This window comes from Girardinichthys multiradiatus, chromosome 7 (assembly GCF_021462225.1).
Source record: "Girardinichthys multiradiatus isolate DD_20200921_A chromosome 7, DD_fGirMul_XY1, whole genome shotgun sequence".
In the NCBI taxonomy this organism is placed as follows: domain Eukaryota; kingdom Metazoa; phylum Chordata; class Actinopteri; order Cyprinodontiformes; family Goodeidae; genus Girardinichthys; species Girardinichthys multiradiatus.
Window position 1 is genome coordinate 44,160,643 of NC_061800.1, and position 18,654 is coordinate 44,179,296.

An 18,654-nucleotide genomic window follows, 5' to 3' on the forward strand; every position below is an offset into this window, starting at 1 on the left:
CATGTACATTTGCATCATCTTTACTAAGTTCGCTCCAAGGTCCAATCTTTCTGGGTTATTTATTTAAGATGTGTTCATATGTTTCAACACTTAGCTATTTAGATACATTGATGAAATGTAATTTTAAAATGATTTAGAATAGAATACTCAACCGCTTTTTAGGTTGTTTTAAAAAGCAGATATATGGTGAAACGAGTACTCATGCTATATTTGAGAAGGTGCTTTTTGTGCATTTTCAGCACTGAAGTGAACTAATCTTTTGTCACTTAAAATAGAGAACTTCAGATAAACTGTTTTGGCTTGCGTCTAAATTTGCCAGTTCTTGGTGTAACTGGTGTTCCCTGTCTCTAAGCTCAGACTCTCTAAAGACAATCATTTTCACGTTTCTGCCTCTCAGAGGAAAGTGCTTTAAGACATTCCCACCTGAGCTCTGCGCCTGCTTGGCTTAACTACAAGGAACATTGCTGGTTCTATGTGGAGTATGCATGGCATGCAGTGTTACTCAGCAGACTCTCAGAGGTGGCATTTTCCCACCTCAGATGGTTTGCTAATGCACATGCTGCAGGGGCTATGCTGGGCACAGTCTGAATAGGCCGCCAGTTACGCGTCCTCACAGCCTGTGACCAAGTGCAATTTCATGGCATAGCATGTAGACCTATGACTTCCATCCATAAGAGCTTTTGGCAGTTGGGCATAAGAGGTTCTGAGAGTCACAGCAGAAAGGCTTAGCACTCCATTATTTATTGGAACCAGATTTAAATAAGATGTTTCAATCATTGAAAGGCTGCTCAAACATCTTGATGTCATGGCTTCTGGAGTGTGTCTGGTGCATTGTAGCCACATTATTGAGAGCAGGATATTTTATCTGTCTGTATAAAAAGTAAGAGTTGAATAAGTGAAAGTAATTGAGTCTTATTTTTCTTGGCCTCTGTTAAAAATACACTTTCAGCTGAAGCTACTATTCACAATGCTACAATCCTCTGAATCTACAAATTTAAGTGATGAGTCTGAGAACAAGCTCCTCAGTTAGAACAATTTGCATTGAAAAATGAGCAGCTTTTTGTCCTCAGGCTTCAAAGACCTCTGCTTTGAAACATAAACCTGTTGTCCTGGGATTCTGAAGACGCATATTAAATTATTCTACTCAAGCTGTTCTGCATTACTCAAATAAGTTTCTATGGGGTACAGGCTGCTGGAATAAAGACACACCAGGGAACGTGTAGAGCACTAAAGCAATGGACGTAAACAGAACCAGACAAGGTTATCTAACTGGTTACTTCCCTAAAGCAGCTCGCACATTATGCAGTTTTTAATATCCCTACCTCTGAGTTATAGCAGCATTGCCTGTTATGAGACAGCCTATTCAATAAAACTGTACCAGGTCCTGACTTTAAACGCTACCGGAACCCTTAATTTGTAAAAAAAATTTAGTTATTGGAATATCTATCTATCTATCTATTGTTGTGATTATGAATATGAATATATTATTTGATATTAATATTTTATTAAATTTCGGTCTGTTAAGGGTTGTCCTGTGAATACCAGCCCAATAATGCGGTGGTATTAGGACAAAATTGAAAGGGATCAGCCAGGCATGAATAGCAAAACTCTCTACACACAGAATGAATTCATACAAACATATTTCAATCAACAAACTCTTTACTATGCTAAAACAACCCAACTAAACTACCAAGCAAAATGAAAGAATAAGGAAGACCAATGGGCTATGTACAATATAAACAAGTGAATCAAAGATGTTTGAAAACAATGACTGAAAGAGTGATGCAATATTACCATGTTTGAGAACCAAGGATTATCTTCGAGTTAATCTTGGAACCAACTTATATAATAAATAATTTATATACCGTTAAACAACCATTCACAATGCAGGATCAGATAAAACATTATTTTGATAACACATTTTAGAGAATGATTTGCTGAATAAAATCAACTTTCTGGATGACCAGTTCACTGTGTTTAATTAGCTGCCTTTATTTATTAAATTAATATTTAAGGAAATATTATTTTGAATTGGAACGAAACGTTTTGGATAAATTGGTCTCAATGGTGTTTAATTAGTTATCACGTTTAGTAAGATAATATTTAAGGAAATATTACTTCCTAGATTGGAAACTAACAACCTTTCTGGGTAAATGATCTTCAGCTGACTCAAAGTGGGCGAACATGTGTTCTTAGTTGTTAGCCGTCAGAGCTAGCAAAAGAAGCTTATAGTCGGTTAGCAGAATCAAACATACCCTTGAAAATACCACTAATAAAAGGGTTAAACTTTTTGATTATTCAACTCTAAACTAATCTTCTCTGCCCAAACACTACCTCTTACGTGAAACGTGCTGAGGAGAAGTTGTCTGAGGCGACGAAGTTGAGGAAAGCTTCCATGGTGAACAAAGAGTTGCAGCTTACCTCCATGTGGGCTGAACTGCACGCAGAGCAGCATGTTGTGTGGTGGTACCTTTGTCCTTCCTTCAGACTGGGAAAACCACTCCACTTGGCATTGTAGAGACAGGGTCTCTGCTGGGAACTCTCTGGAACACAGTTTGCTTCTTTAGACCTCAGAAAGAAAAGTCAAGCCACACTTGCACCTTAATATTTATTAAGCTGACACGGCACCCCAGACCATCACTGACTGTGGGTACTTGACACTGGACTTCTGGCATTTCCTTCTCCCCAGTCTTCCTCCAGACTCTGGCATCTATATTTCCAAATGACATGCAGAATTTGCTTTCATCTGAAAAAAGTACTTTGGACCACTGAGCAACAGTCCAGTGCTGCTTCTCTGTAGCCCAGGTCAGGCGCTTCTGTCGCTGTTTCTGGTTCAAAAGTGGCTTGACCTGGGGAATGCGGCACCTGTAGCCCATTTCCTGCACATGCCTGTGCACGGTGGCTCTGGATGTTTCTACTCCAGACTCAGTCCACTGCTTCCACAGGTCCCCCAAGGTCTGGAATCGGCCCTTCTCCACAATCTTCCTTAGGGTCCGGTCACCTCTTCTCGTTGTGCAGCGTTTTCTGCCACACGTTTTCCTTCCCACAGACTTCCCACTGAAGTGCCTTGATATAGCACTCTGGGAACAGCCTATTCGTTCAGAAATTTCTTTCTGTGTCTTACCCTCTTGCTTGAGGGTGTCAATAGTGGCCTTCTGGACAGCAGTCAGGTCGGCAGTCTTACCCATGATTGGGGTTTTGAGTGATGAACCAGGCTGGGAGTTTTAAAGGCCTCAGGAATCTTTTGCAGGTGTTTAGAGTTAACTCGTTGATTCAGATGATTAGGTTCATAGCTTGTTTAGAGACCCTTTTAATCATATGCTAATTTTGTGAGATAGGAATTTTGGGTTTTCATATGCCAAAATCATCCGTATTAAGACAATAAAAGACCTGAAATATTTCAGTTAGTGTGCAATGAATCTAAAATATATGAATGTTAAATTTTCATCATGACATTATGGAAAATAATGAACTTCATCACAATATGATAATATTTTGAGAAGGACCTGTAAAGGTGCTCATATTATAAATGTAAATTTTTTCCAACCAGATGTTTTGATCAGGAATTATGTTTGTTAATTTTCTGAAGCCGTTGACCAGTAACATTTTAAATTGTGGTTAAGGCATAAAATGCAATCAAAGGCAAATTATTCTGTGGTTTTCAAGTTTCAATAGGAGGCTTCTCATCTCATTTTGTCAGGGCTTGAGCAACAGACGAACCCAGAATGCAGACTAGCAGGCAGCATGATGGTAAGTGGAAAAAGATTTAATAACAAAAAACTCACTCACTAGGAGGCAGAAACCAAAACAATAAATGCACAGGCAAAACTGACATGGGCAGGCTTGCAAGACAGGCTTGGCGTGAACAGCAGGACATGAGCATGAATTGAAAAATGTTTCCGCGATGAATAACTGAACAGGTGTGTATATATGGAGTGTGAACCAGGTGGAGTAAGGAGACAGATTAGCTTGGAGCAGGTGAACCAAATAAAGATAATGACAGACAGAACAAAACGTGACTGGAGCAAAACAGAGATTCATGAGTACAAACTAACAGAAACTAGAAAAACATGAAACTAAACCATAACCAGATCCAAAAACCAAACTTGACAAAACATGCATACAAAAACTAAAACATGACCAGGAAAACAAACAGAAACATGATTCAAAATCTAATAATAATAATAATAATAATAATAATAATAACAGAAGAGCGATTCAAAACCATAACTGTGAAAAACATATAAAGAAAAAACCCGAAACCAAAAACCAAACAACCCAAATCATAACACATTTAGCCTCTAAAACACTGGAGAGGCCATAATAATTGTTTCAATGTACATGAAAATGTTTTTAACCTTTCTTTGTCTTCCCTTAAATAACTCAGAACATTCTGATTACTCATAGATGAAATAAATAACTTAATTCAATTCAACTTAATTTAATTTAATACTTAAAGTAATTGATGAATGATTTAACAACAAAAAAACACAATAACAATATTACAAAAAATGTTACTTTAGATATTGGCAATTCCACTACAGTGAGTAGTTTCTACAGTGGTGAATAAAGGACAACTCTTCCATGAGAGACATAGCAATAACACATTAATAGTAAGTCCAAAATTCAACCAGGTAAGCTAGACTGCCATGGAACCTTTGGACCTCAGGCATACAGGACTTGCACTCACAAATCATGTATAGTGCAAATATGCAATGACTCAGTAAAAACAGTAGTTAATCTAGCGCTACTCTATGAAAACGCTTCACTCACCTCGAGATGCTGGATTCATAAAACTGAATGTGAAACTAATGGCATCAATCAATTGGCTAATAATTATCTGACCACTGTCGTGCATTCATGGAGCATTGAAAGATGGTGAGTTGATCATTTAATAGAAAAAAAAAATTAATGCTTTGAAGTATGCACTACACGACCTTAGTATATATACATTACTCAGAGGGATTGACATGCGTCAAAATTTACACGCATAGTTCAAAGACATACACAAAATTCCATTCACTTCCTCACATTTTGAGTCATGCAACATGCTTTTGTAAAACATCAGCCTCTATTACAGCATAAGAAATATTGTGACAGCAACTTCAATTAGAACACGTCTGGTCATTCATTCTTCTATCTTATTCTGAAAACAACTGCACCTACAGAAACAATTTCTATGATGTGGATTGGAAGGCAAGTACAGTCAAACCCAGATGTTTGTCTGTCACACAAACTTTGAGTTTTGCAAATTTTGCAGCTTCAGGTTTTTGTACAGATAGTTCATATTGCTTTTGTATTATTGTGCAGAGTGTACCAGATGCAGTTTATTTGCAAAATGCTTTATCAGTTTAAGAATTGTATTTTCTATAACGGTCTGTTTTAACGGTATTTTTGGCCGAAATGATCACCAAACTTTATTTAAGTATAGTCAAATAATCAGCATGGGTGACATTGTAAAACAGTCCAGCTGAAAGAACAGCTTTCTAAACAATCAAAATCTCCAAGATTAGAGGTCAAGTAGCTATAAAGAATCCAAGAGATTCCAGCAAGGTCCGGGTTGGTTTCCTTCTGTACAGTTGGCAACATATTCGGTCATATTACTGCAGAGCTTCCATTTAAATTTTTTGATCTGTGGTCAGTTCTCAAAATGCAAGTGCATATATTGAGGCAAACATGTGATCAGTTATGTTTCGAAAACAGCAATAAAAGCAAAGTATGGCACCCTTAAGTTTCAACATGTTATTAATTTTATTCATCTGATTTAAGCACTGGATTTTTCAAGCCTCATCTGTTTTAAGCACAAAAAGCAGCAATACTTATTTCCGCCAATAGATGGCAGTAGTGATTTGGTGACTGACTGATGCTCCTAGGCATTCTACAGCAGAAGTAGTAGAACAAATAAACACTTGTTGCGCCGGAATTACAGTTGTCCTCATTCATAACATAATTTGGCGAGCCAGCCAGGAGAGAAGAACATCAACAACATAATTCAAGAAAAACTCAAGGATGGAAGAACAAAAGGATGAAATCACCAGAGCCCTGTGGACACTTGAGAAAACACGACTTATTTAGTTGTGCCAGTATTTAAAGTGCAGTGAACCAGGAGGCAAGGGACTCAAAGGACAGCCTTGACGTACTTGAATTCGTCTAGCAGAAGACACCTTGGATGAGATCAAGAAGTGTGAGGAATCTCATGTTTTCCAGCAGCTCATAATTGATCTCCACGTATTTATTCAGTCATCACCAGAACAGCCCATTTTTAAACCATCAAAGCAACAGACTGACACCAGCGAAATAGCGAGACTGAAGCAATAATACATACAGCTCCAGCAGGCTCAAGCAAATGAACGTTGCCACCTCGAGGAAAAAATTGAAGCTCTAAGTGTCCAATTTAAGTACAGTAGAGCAAAGACAAAAGGGAGTGAGCCAGCTTACAGGTCACAGCATCAGAACTTACTTTAAGAAAAGATTTTTGCATTTGGGGCCAAATAGGGGAGGCTGGACAAAAAGATAAATTATATTTCACAAGTCTGACCAACCAGATTAAATCTGGCCTTAAAAAGGGCTACCAAGAAACTGAAATTATCGAGGCTGTGATAAAAGCAGTGAGCCCCGGACTTCACTTAAGAGACCTACTGGAAGTTAAATGAGATTTGACACTTCCTACACTGAGAACCATACTAAGGGTAAGGGGACATTTTAAAGTAGGTTCTTCCTCTGACTTACTCCATAGACTACTGAAAATCTATCAAGACCCCAAGGAGTTAGGGAACTCAGGACTCAGACAAACTATAATGGAAGTCAGGTGATGATGACAAAGGAGAGCAGTTTAGTCCTGAATTAAGCCAGTGTAAGTTTCTGCGCTCATTAGAGACTGGTCTTTTCAGAGAGGCTGTGAAGTTTCAGCTAAAATCCCACCTGAGCAACCACAGAGTTACAGATGAGGTCTTGATAGAAAAAATAAATGAGGTCTCCAGTCTCGAGACGGAGAGACAGAACAAACTCAGACGAAACATGACTTTCAAGCCACCGAGGATTAATGAGGTCCACACAGCAATCCTTCCTGACCATACACACTTCCCTTCCGGTTGTGGGGATGTCATGATAAATGAAAGACAAATCAAAGGCAACGAAGTTGTCCCAACCAAAAAGAAAAAAAAAAAAAAACAGGAACAAAAAAACAGAACACAAACAGACACTGAGACGACCAAACTAATCGAAAGCCTGGAAGTCCTGGAAGTTAAAAGGATGGTTCCTCTCCCGAACCAGATCAGTAAGTACTGGTGCCCTCCCTGGGGTGTGTTCTATCCCCACTCTTCTCCCTCTATAAAAATGACTGCACCTCAGCGGACTCGTCCGTGAAACTCCTGAAGTTTGCAGATGACACCACTGTCATTGGACTGATCCAGGACGGTGATGAGTCTGCCGACAGACAGGAGGTTGATTGGCTGATACACTGGTGTAGTCAGAACTACCTTGAACTCAACCCATTCAAGACAGTGGAAATGGTGGTGGACTTTCGGAGAACACCACCCATTTACACCCCCTCACCATCCTCAACAACACCGTGTTGGCTGTGGACCACTTCAGGTTTTTAGGAACCACCATCTCCGAGGACCTGAGATAGTCTTCACACATACAGGTCCTTCTCAAAATATTAGCATATTGTGATAAAGTTCATTATTTTCCATAATGTCATGATGAAAAATTAACCTTCATATATTTTAGATTCATTGCACACTAACTGAAATATTTCAGATCTTTTATGGTCTTAATACAGATGATTGTGGCATACAGCTCATGAAAACCCAAAATTCCTATCTCACAAAATTAGCATATCATTAAAAGGGTCTCTAAACGAGCTATGAACCTAATCATCTGAATCAACGAGTTAACTCTAAACACCTGCAAAAGATTCCTGAGGCCTTTAAAACTCCCAGCCTGGTTCATCACTCAAAACCCCAATCATGGGTAAGACTGCCAACCTGACTGCTGTCCAGAAGGCCACTATTGACACCCGCAAGCAAGAGGGTAAGACACAGAAAGAAATTTCTGAACGAATAGGCTGTTCCCAGAGTGCTGTATCAAGGCACCTCAGTGGGAAGTCTGTGGGAAGGAAAAAGTGTGGCAGAAAACGCTGCACAACGAGAAGAGGTGACCGGACCCTGAGGAAGATTGTGGAGAAGGGCCGATTCCAGACCTTGGGGGACCTGTGGAAGCAGTGGACTGAGTCTGGAGTAGAAACATCCAGAGCCACTGTGCACAAGCGTGTGCAGGAAATGGGCTACAGGTGCCGCATTCCCCAGGTCAAGCCACTTTTGAACCAGAACCAGCGGCAGAAGCGCCTGACCTGGGCTACAGAGAAGCAGCACTGGACTGTTGCTCAGTGGTCCAAAGTACTTTTTTCGGATGAAAGCAAATTCTGCATGTCATGAAATCAAGGTGCCAGAGTCTGGAGGAAGACTGGGGAGAAGGAAATGCCAAAATGCCAGAAGTCCAGTGTCAAGTACCCACAGTCAGTGATGGTCTGGGGTGCCTTGTCAGGTGCTGGTGTTGGTCCACTGTGTTTTATCAAGGGCAGGGTCAATGCAGCTAGCTATCAGGAGATTTTGGAGCACTTCATGCTTCCATCTGCTGAAAAGCTTTATGGAGATGAAGATTTCATTTTTCAGCACGACCTGGCACCAGGTCACAGTGCCAAAACCACTGGTAAATGGTTTACTGACCATGGTATCACTGTGCTCAATTGGCCTGCCAACTCTGCTGACCTGAACCCCATAGAGAATCTGTGGGATATTGTGAAGAGAACATTGAGAGACTCAAGACCCAACACTCTGGATGAGCTAAAGGCCGTTATCGAAGCATCCTGGGCCTCCATAAGACCTCAGCAGTGCCACAGGCTGATTGCCTCCATGCCACGCCGCATTGAAGCAGTCATTTCTGCAAAAGGTTTCCTGACCAAGTATTGAGTGCATAACTGTACATGATTATTTGAAGGTTGACGTTTTTTGTATTAAAAACACTTTTCTTTTATTGGTCGGATGAAATATGCTAATTTTGTGAGATAGGAATTTTGGGTTTTCATGAGCTGTATGCCACAATCATCCGTATTAAGACAATAAAAGACCTGACATATTTCAGTTAGTGTGCAATGAATCTAAAATATATGAATGTTAAATTTTCATCATGACATTATGGAAAATAATAAACTTTATCACAATATGCTAATATTTTGAGAAGGACCTGTATACCCAACTTGAACATGCATATCACCCTTCACGATACAACACCTGTGCGGAAGACATACATTTCAGTACCAAAACCTCTTCACCAACAGGTGAAGGACTATCTTCAAGATCTGCTGAACCGTGGATGGATCTCAGAGTCCATGTCACCCTACTCATCTCCAATTGTGTGTGTTCGTAAAAAGTCTGGCCAATTGAAACTGTGTTGTGATTACAAATAACTCAATAGGAAATCTGTACCAGACAGACACCCATTTCCGAGAATACAGGACATGTTAGATTCCCTACATGGTAGCTCCTGGTTTTCAGTGCTGGACCAGGGTAAGGCATACCACCGGGGATTTCTGGACTCTGAAAGCCGGCCTCTCACAACCTTTATAACCCCGTGGGGTTTATATCAGTGGAACCAGATACCCTTTGGTTTGAGCTCAGCACCTGCTGAGTTCCAGAGGAGTATGGAGGACTGTTTGAGGGGTCTCCGGGATGTCATCTGCCAGCCATACTTGAACGATAACCTTGTACACTCTCCATCATTTGATAGTCATGTGGACCACCTCCGTGCTGTCCTACAACGTTACCAGAAACACGGGGTGAAGCTCAGCCCCCACAAATATGTTGTTTTCAAGAGGAGAATCAGGTTCCTGGGCCAAATGGTAACAGAAGAGGGATACATCATGGACCCAGCTGAAATTGGTCCTGTGCAAGCACTGAAAAAAAAAAAAAAAAAAAAACTCCAACGACAGTTGGGGAGTTGAGCAACGTTTTGGGTTTCCTCTCATTTTACAGAGCCTACATTCCCAACTTTTCAAACTTGGCAAAGCCTCTGTATAAGCTATTGACCCTGCCAAAAGAGAAACCACCTCAGTCTGTTTTAAACTCAAAGGTGAAAAAACATTGTAAAAAACCCAGTGGAAGACTAGTTGCATATGGGTCACGGACATTAAAACCTCCTGTAAAAAACTACCTATGCATTCTGGGAAGCTAGAGTTGCTCACCCTCAAGTGGTCAGTATGTGAGCGATTTCGGGATTATCTGTATTATGCTCCACATTTTCTTGTCTATACAGACAACAATCCCTTGACATATGTCTTCACAACAGCAAGGCTGAATGCAACAGGACATTGTTGGGTGGCTGAACTTGTGGATTTTAACTTCACAATCAAATATCGGCCAGATTGCCTCTTGACATCAACCAGTATATCACCCAGTGCACCACGGAGGCCACTCAGGATGTGATCAGAGCTGCTGTGGAAGGTGTAGTGCAGCAGAAGACAGGTTCCTTCAATGGGATCACTTTGTTAAAGCAGAAGCCATCAGCTTAGTACAGGACACCACCATACTCTCTAAAGGAAAGTGTGTGTCACAGCAAGACATCACACTGAGCCAGGAAAGGGATGCTGTAATTGGCAGTCTCCTTCAATACAAAGCAAGGGATCACTTACCCAAAGGTCCTGCCTTCAAAGCTGAACCAACGGATGTCAAAATACTGCTAAGACAATGGAATCGGTTGTTTTTAAATGATGACGGCATCCTCTACAGAAGAGCTAATGGCAGAGAACAACTTGTACTTCCCAAAGAACATCACAACACAGTATTTACACAACTGCACAAATCTTGGTGTTAATCAGGGACAGGTTTTATCGGCCTCACATGCAAACTGATGTGGAACACTTTGTGTTTCATGTGTGTGAGTGCCTGAAGAGGAAAAAACCAAGCAGAGCTGTCAGGGCTCGTCTGACCTCAATCGCAACTACCTACACAATGGATTCCTGGCTGCAGTGGAAGATTGTGTGCCTGACAACAATGTCAGTCGAGGACGTGGAAGATTTTTACATAATTGGATTCTGTTAACAGAATTTTGGAGTTGGCGGTTACCTGGCTTATCGAAAGATTTGTAAATCATCGGCAGCAGTTCAAAGCACTCCAAAGCTGCCTGGGATGTTTGAGAGGATCTTTAGAGCTCTCAGCACTCAGACTGATATGTTAAGAGAGCAGAATTGCAAGCTGGACACAATCCTTGAACAGAATCGCAGGCTGGCTGCGTTTCCCAGACTCAAAAGGTGATATGATTTAATCTTGGAGAAAGTTGTTTGCTCAGGATCTACTGAAAGTACCAGAAATGGTACGGCTATTTGGATTTGAAATTGAGAAATACCAGTAAGACTTTGAAGACAGGCGGAAAATCACAGCCAGCCTGAACCAAAACATGTATTGTTTGTCTAATTCAGGCACCCTGACATGGCCTTCACAGGCTTCTTATCAAAACATTTCTCCTGGATGTTCTGTAAATACGACGCTCTGCCCCAGCAATCCCCCTCATCTGTGAACTGAACTGTATGGCCGTTTGATAAAACTTCCATCTCTTTTTCAAGGACAATGGTGCCTTCGTCAGTGTTGACAGTCTAATTATTTGCACACACACTCATACTTAAATATTGGCCCCTGCAAAATCTTTGCTTATGTGTGTTGCTTTCCCATGCTCCTTATTTTTTACCTAAATGTGGATTACATTCTTCATTTCTTCTCCTTTTCATAGATTTTTAGATTTACCAGTGAAAGGAAAATAATACTAGTTTCTTAAAAATTTGAACGAAAGACCATGAAAGAAATACACCGGTGACTCAGCTTCCTTAGTCAGAACTCAATGATTGCTTAGTTGAATTTCAATGGATGCAAATGACTACAACTGCATTATACCAGCGAACCCAAGGATTATTCTCTCTTAGCACAAGATGCTTTCCCCTACATAGAGGACTTAATGATATTAATACTTTAAAAAGATTGGTTTAGAACCAGCTCTTACCAGTAAAACCCAAAGGATTATTAATGTTATCTGTATCATTGTAATTTTGGCCAGATATTTTTAGATTTCTCAGAAGGATTCATAGATTTTTAGATTTCTTAGAAGGATTGTAGTATCATTTGATTTATTTTTATGCGTTTATTTTCTTTGTGATTGTATTGTAATTGTATGTTCAGCGCTTTGAGTGTCTTGTTACTGAAAAGCCCTATATAAATAAACGTTCCTTACCTTACCGAAATCTCACAGAAAGAGGAGGGCCTGGGAAGATCCGCTCACACTGGAAGGACACTGTGTATGTTATTGTGAGTCAAAAGAGCCAGGACATCCCAGTTTATGAGATCAAACCAGAAAAGGGTGGCAAAAGCCGGACTGTTCACAGAAATTTGTTGGTCCAGTGTGACAGCTTGCCAGTGAAAAAGGTGGAGCCAAAAGGACAAAAAGGAGAAAGAATGGTAAAGAAGCAGAGGAGGATCACTCCACCTGAGACACAGCCTCTGAACTTCAATGTGGAGAGTGAGTATGACGAGGAAGATGGACTCGTATGGAGGTTTCCTCACAGATACTGCCATGAGAATAAAACAACATCTCAAGTCCTGGAAACTGAGGCCTGCAATGAGGAGGAAGATGAAGCTGTCACAGCGTATCATGAACCTGTGCTTCAGGATGGGGGACAGGATATGGAGAAGGAGCTTTGGACAGCGCAGGAGTATCATAGTGAATCCCTAGGACAACATGAGCTCAGTCCTGATGACACCAGCAACTGCTTGGAGGAAGACAAAGACTCTGTCATCATTTCACCATATGTTCATCCTCAGAGAGCACCAGGAAAGGATGCTGACATATGTGAGACTGGGACAACCAACCATCAAGGCTATTGGATTTTTTCCCTAAATTTAGAGGGGGAGGGTGTGGCACTCTTAAGTTCCAACATGTTATAAATTGTATTCATCTGATTTAAGCACTGGATTTTACAAGCCTCATCTGTTTTAGACACAAAAAGCGGCAATATTTATTTCCGCCAATAGATGACAGTAGTGATTTGGTGACTTACTGACGCTCCTAGGCATTCTACAGCAGAAGCAGTAGAACAAATAAACACTTGTGGCACCGGAAGTACAGTTCTCATTCCGTTTGTAACAAATGCTCTATGCGATCATTCATGAACTATAAAACCAACCCTAAGAATGTAAACGTCATAAAAACAAGATTTGTTTTGGCTAAAACCTTTAGCCATGAATATTATTGTAAGGCTACTTACAAAAAATGTTTCCAGCAGCTACAATACTGACTTAGTAGCTACAGTACGTCTGCAGCTCTATTTTCATTAAACTGTCAAGATAATTTTCAACAAACCTTTTGCATGTTAAATAAAAGTCTCACTCCTGACATTCTTCCATAATCTAGTTTGAGAAAGATATACTGGGGTATGTAGTGCTGTCAGAAGGTTGTAGTAGTGATATGTATGGTTCCAATAAATTGAATAGTGATTGCTAATAGGAAAACAACATTCTTAAACCAGATAGAATCATATACCAGCCTCCTCATGACTTTATTTTTAATTATTTAATGTCAGCAAGTACTGGTAATACTTTGTTATACAATATATCTGATCAGCAATGCTGTGTAACCATTTCTAATGTCAGATCTTATTTTCACATTTTGTTGTTATCTCTCTTTAAACGCAGTAACTTTTAAGGAAACACAAACTAACATTTTGCAATTTTCATCTATGTGTAACTTGTTTAACGTTTTGCCTCAGTGCTGACATAATGCTTGTTGTCTGCCCTTACTGACTCCAATAATTTATTTCTGGATAATAAGTCTAATTGTTTCACCTTTGCACTAATGTAAGTAGCCATGCTGTTAAAACAACTTTACATAGACATAGTTAGGATACTTTGTCTTGAAGAAATATGCTGATTTCAAATTGCAGCCAACCTGACCTTGTTGGAACAGAGCCTTTTGTGCAAGATGCAGTTTTATGCTGCATTTGAGTTGTACTTGGAACTTAGAATGTCTGAGTGGAAAACGTGAAAAAAATCCTCTAGCATGTCTAATAAAGTTGGAAATTGAAATTTCACCAACCCTGACTGCAAAATACAGTGCAGCTACTGTCCAAATAAATAAGAACAGTCCATTGTCTTCTGGCTCTTGTTTGATGACAGTTATAAAGCAACGTTTTTTGTACATTAGCGCCACCACCAGGAATAAAACTGCACTTCTGACTATATCCTTTTAAATCTTTTGCCACTTGCAGCGGTTGTACTGTTCAATGTCTGATTGTTACACCCACCCCCACACCATTACACATGGTCCAGTCTTTTGAATCACATTAGAGGAAATGATGCTATAGCTAAATAATGCCCCTACAACGACCTCCCTACGCATTTAATACAGCAAGATACACAATTAGATCACTGCATAAATGAGGCTGCCACGGATGTTTTTTTTTTTTTATTCTGCCACGACAATTACATATTAAGTGTAATGCACTTTTATAGCACTACTAAGGAATAAAGTAAACTGATCCTAAATCAACATCACTGTTCTATCCTGATGCTTTGCTCACCTCAGGATGTGGGATGGTTAAAACTGAAAGTGAAAGGAGAAGTACCCAAATGCAGCAGAACTTTGGATTCCTCTCTAAAGATCTCAGCATACACAAACCTTTCAGAAAAAGATCACATCAAAAGCAACATACCTTTACACTATTTAAAACAGGACTTTGTAATACTTAAACCATTACCATTTGTTACCATTTGATGTGCTGTACCAGACTATAGCTTGTAGCTAATTCACATCAGCAGTCCCTTGACACATCAAGATAAGAAGGCTTAGGAGTCAAGATAATAACAAACGAAATACACAAAACAAACATAATTCAACAATATCCTTACATGTATTATCTTACATAAGACCCAGAACACCAAAGATTATTTTTAAAACTACCTAATCAATGACAGCAGCTCTGAGCAGTCTTTAAAAAACTCTTTAAGTTGGAGTTAAGGATCTAAAAGCTACAGCTCCTCATCTTCTGGCAACATGTTCCATTAGACTACCTGTATAAATATTATACTTTTTAAATAATAAAAAATGTGTTTGCCTTTACAGAACAGTATAGCAGAATGGTATGTGTGGAGGATATTCTGAAAAATCTAATTGACTTCCATGGGGGAGTATGAACAAAGTCACATAAAGCAGGGGAAGCCAAACAATTGGTAAAAGGTGATGTAGATAGTAGGACAGGGTTATATAGGGCACTTCCGTCATTTTGGGTCTACAGTTCCCCTAAGTGGTGCTGCCCATGCTATCCTCTGTTGATTTTACAAGTTTTAGTTTTTTTTCTGTCACAAGTCTAATAAGAAAAATAGCTTTAAAAATAATGTTGCGCTTGATCATTGATGAACCATAAAACCAACCCACAGCCATGCAAATACACTGTATGCCAATCTTCCCAGAGCATAAAATCATTGATTCTGCTTTGATATGGCTGGGTTGCTTTGAAAAGATAATCCATGAAAAGATCAGCTCAAACACTGAAGTGATTGGAAGTCTTTTATGGCTTTCTGTTGATGTCATTCGAAACTGTTTGACACCAATATGATTATCACGCTTCAGATTTAATAGAAGAAACATTATATGCTGTCATCAGGAACCAATGTAAAAAGGCCAGCACTTGCTTGGTGTTTGACAAGGAGAATTTTCAACATGACTGGTCATGATATAGTTTACCTAAATAATTTTCTTGGCAGTAAAATGTCTGTTGAGAATGCTCTACACACAGACTCATCAGGTTGTTATTTATATGATGGAACATATATTGATAACAAACTAATGATAAACGATTGAAACTTTATCATTCTCATAATGTGTTATGAGAGAATAATATAGTGCATGGATAGAAACTACTTGGCCAATATATGATTTTTTCATTGTTTAAACAACACATAATTAAGAAGTTTGACCCTCCATTAAATATAACTGATTAGGATAAGTATAGATATATTTTGAATTTACTGAGGGTGATTCAATTGAAGGCATCTGTGTCAGGAATTAACCTAAGTCCCTAGATGGATCCTGAGAAAGAATTGAATAGAATCAAAGAGAGGACTGATGAATCCTCATTGAATCCTACAATTCATGTTCCAGAATTCAGTTATGGTTTAAGTGTCATAATGGGTGTTGTAGTTGGAGTAGGACCAAAATGCAGACAGGAGCATGGGAGCCACATGGTGAGTAGAATTGTTTCTTCTTTTAATAATGATAACAACTTACATGGGTAAGCCAGAACAGCGACACGGACATGGACCCAGGTAGCAACAAGGAAGCATACAGTGTAGCAATCAGGGATGTAAACAGGAGGAACCAACGAGGAACAATGAAAACCAGGAAGCTAATATACTGAGGGAAGTGGAGTATGAACCAATGAACTGGGAGATGAGCTAATCAGGATAATGTGATAAAGCTGGGGACCAGGGGTGCAGGAGAACTGAGGGAGAGTGAATAATTAACACAGAAGAGCAGGGAGTACAAGGAGGTAACCAAAACACATTTAGATGAACTGAAGCAAGTAAAAAATGGAATTAACTAAACTAAACGAAACCAGATCTAAAAGGAAATGTAACTATACACATCTAACACCTCTAACCCAGAAAGCAACAAAACTAAACACAAGTAACAAAAACTAAACAGAAGGAATCTAATAAACATGAATGAACAGAAAAGCACGTGGCTAAGAAAAGAAAGCAAAAACACAACACTGGCACTGACTGAAGAAGGAAATAAACAAAACATAAACTCAAAAACCTAACACTGGCAGATCCTGACATTAGGAAGAAAACAGGTTCTGTGTCCCAGAGACACTGTCTTATGTGTGTATAAGCTGTAAAACAAAGGAAAAGCAAAACACCCATTTGATCTAGATTTTTTGTTGTAGGAGGGACAGAGGCACTTTACAAAATAGATCACATCATAAGAAAATAAATTTATATGGAAATATACTAACGAGTATGAATTTGCAGGAATAACAGAGTTGCTTTTCTTACCCAAGTACATGTTGTGGACTACCAAATCCACCACCGTGAAGATGGTGGTATAATGGTGTGAAGGATATTTGTGCAGCATACGTTCTGCTGTACAAGTAGATATAAAGCAAAATGGTAAAGGGTGTGACAGTAAGAATACTGAAAAAACAAATTATCAACACAAAACATTTGACAATACAATTCAAACGGCTGTTTAAACTTACAAAAGTAACCAGGAAAAATAAAAAGGCATCAATCAGGGTGAAGCAATTTGTTTTTGTTATATTACCTGATCTAGTCCTTTATTTACTGTCTCCCTGCACCCCAAGCCCACACCTGTTCTGTGTTTTCCCCTGATTGTCTTGTCATGTTTGTCATTAGTTCCCCCTGCTGTTAAGTTTTTATACTTAAGCCCATTTGTTTCCTTTGTTCCCCGCTGATTCCTTATGTTATGTGTATGTACACCAACAGCTGCTGTACACCAACAGCTGCACCTCCAGTCACCAGTCTGTCAAGCTTCTGAAGTTTGCGGACGACACCACCCTGATCGGACTCATCTCTGATGGTGACGAGTCCGCGTACAGATGGGAGGTGGACCATCTGTTGGACTGGTGCAGCCAGAACAGCCTTGAGCTCAACGCTCTAAAGACAGTGGAGATGGTTGTGAACTTCAGGCAGAACCCAGCCCCACCTGCCCCCATCACCCTCTGTGACTCCACAATTGACACTGTGGAATCTTTCCGCTTCCTGGGAACCATCATCTCCCAGGATCTCAAGTGGGAGCCAAACATCAGCTCCCTCATCAAGAAAGCCCAGCAGAGGATGTTCTTCCTGCGGCAGCTGAAGAAATTCAACCTGCCAAAGACTATGATGGTGCACTTCTACACAGCCATCATTGAGTCCATCCTCACCTCCTCCATCACCATCTGGTACGCCGCTGCTACAGCCAAGGATAAGGGCAGGCTGCAGCGTGTCATTCGGTCTGCTGAGAAGGTGATTGGCTGCAGTCTACTGTCGCTCCAGGAACTGTACACCTCCAGGACCCTGAAGCGGGCAGGGAAGATTCTGGCTGATCCCTCCCACCCTGGTCACAGACTCTTTGAGACTCTCCCCTCTGGCAGGAGGCTGCGGTCCATTCGGACCAAAACCTCACGCCACAAGAACAGTTTTTTCCCATCTGCCACCAGCCTGGTTAACAAAGCCCGGAAACCACACTGACACTCTCCCTTTCCCCCACACCCCCCCTTTTTTTGCTGACAGGACACCTGTAACTCTATGCGTTACATTAACGCTCAGCATGGACTCCTGCTTTACTTGCACAATGATCACCTGCACTGTTGTATTGCTCTTGCATCTTATACTGCTCTATATTTACTCTCACTCACTTAAAACTGTGCACTTATATTTATATTATATTGTAGATATGTTTGTACTGTTTAATTTGTACTGTATTGCACCGACTACGCCAAAACAAATTCCTTGTATGTCCAAAAACGTACTTGGCAATAAAGCTTTTCTGATTCTGATTCTGATTCTGATTCTGATGTGCGATCGCGTGTGTTGGCTACCCTGTCTGTGA

The 18,654-nt window shown here is 40.0% G+C and overlaps 1 long non-coding RNA gene across 1 annotated transcript in view; it reads right to left on the bottom strand.

Moving 5' to 3' along the window:
- LOC124871054 overlaps window positions 1-17,387 on the bottom strand; it is a 42,395-nt gene extending 25,008 nt beyond the window's left edge. Inside the window, exons 1-2 of the long non-coding RNA XR_007038936.1 lie at window positions 17,365-17,387; window positions 17,097-17,183 (exon numbers count right to left, since the gene is read on the bottom strand). This is a non-coding gene — a long non-coding RNA (uncharacterized LOC124871054). The remainder of the gene's footprint in view (window positions 1-17,096; window positions 17,184-17,364) is intronic.
- Between the last annotated feature and the right edge of the window lie 1,267 nt (window positions 17,388-18,654).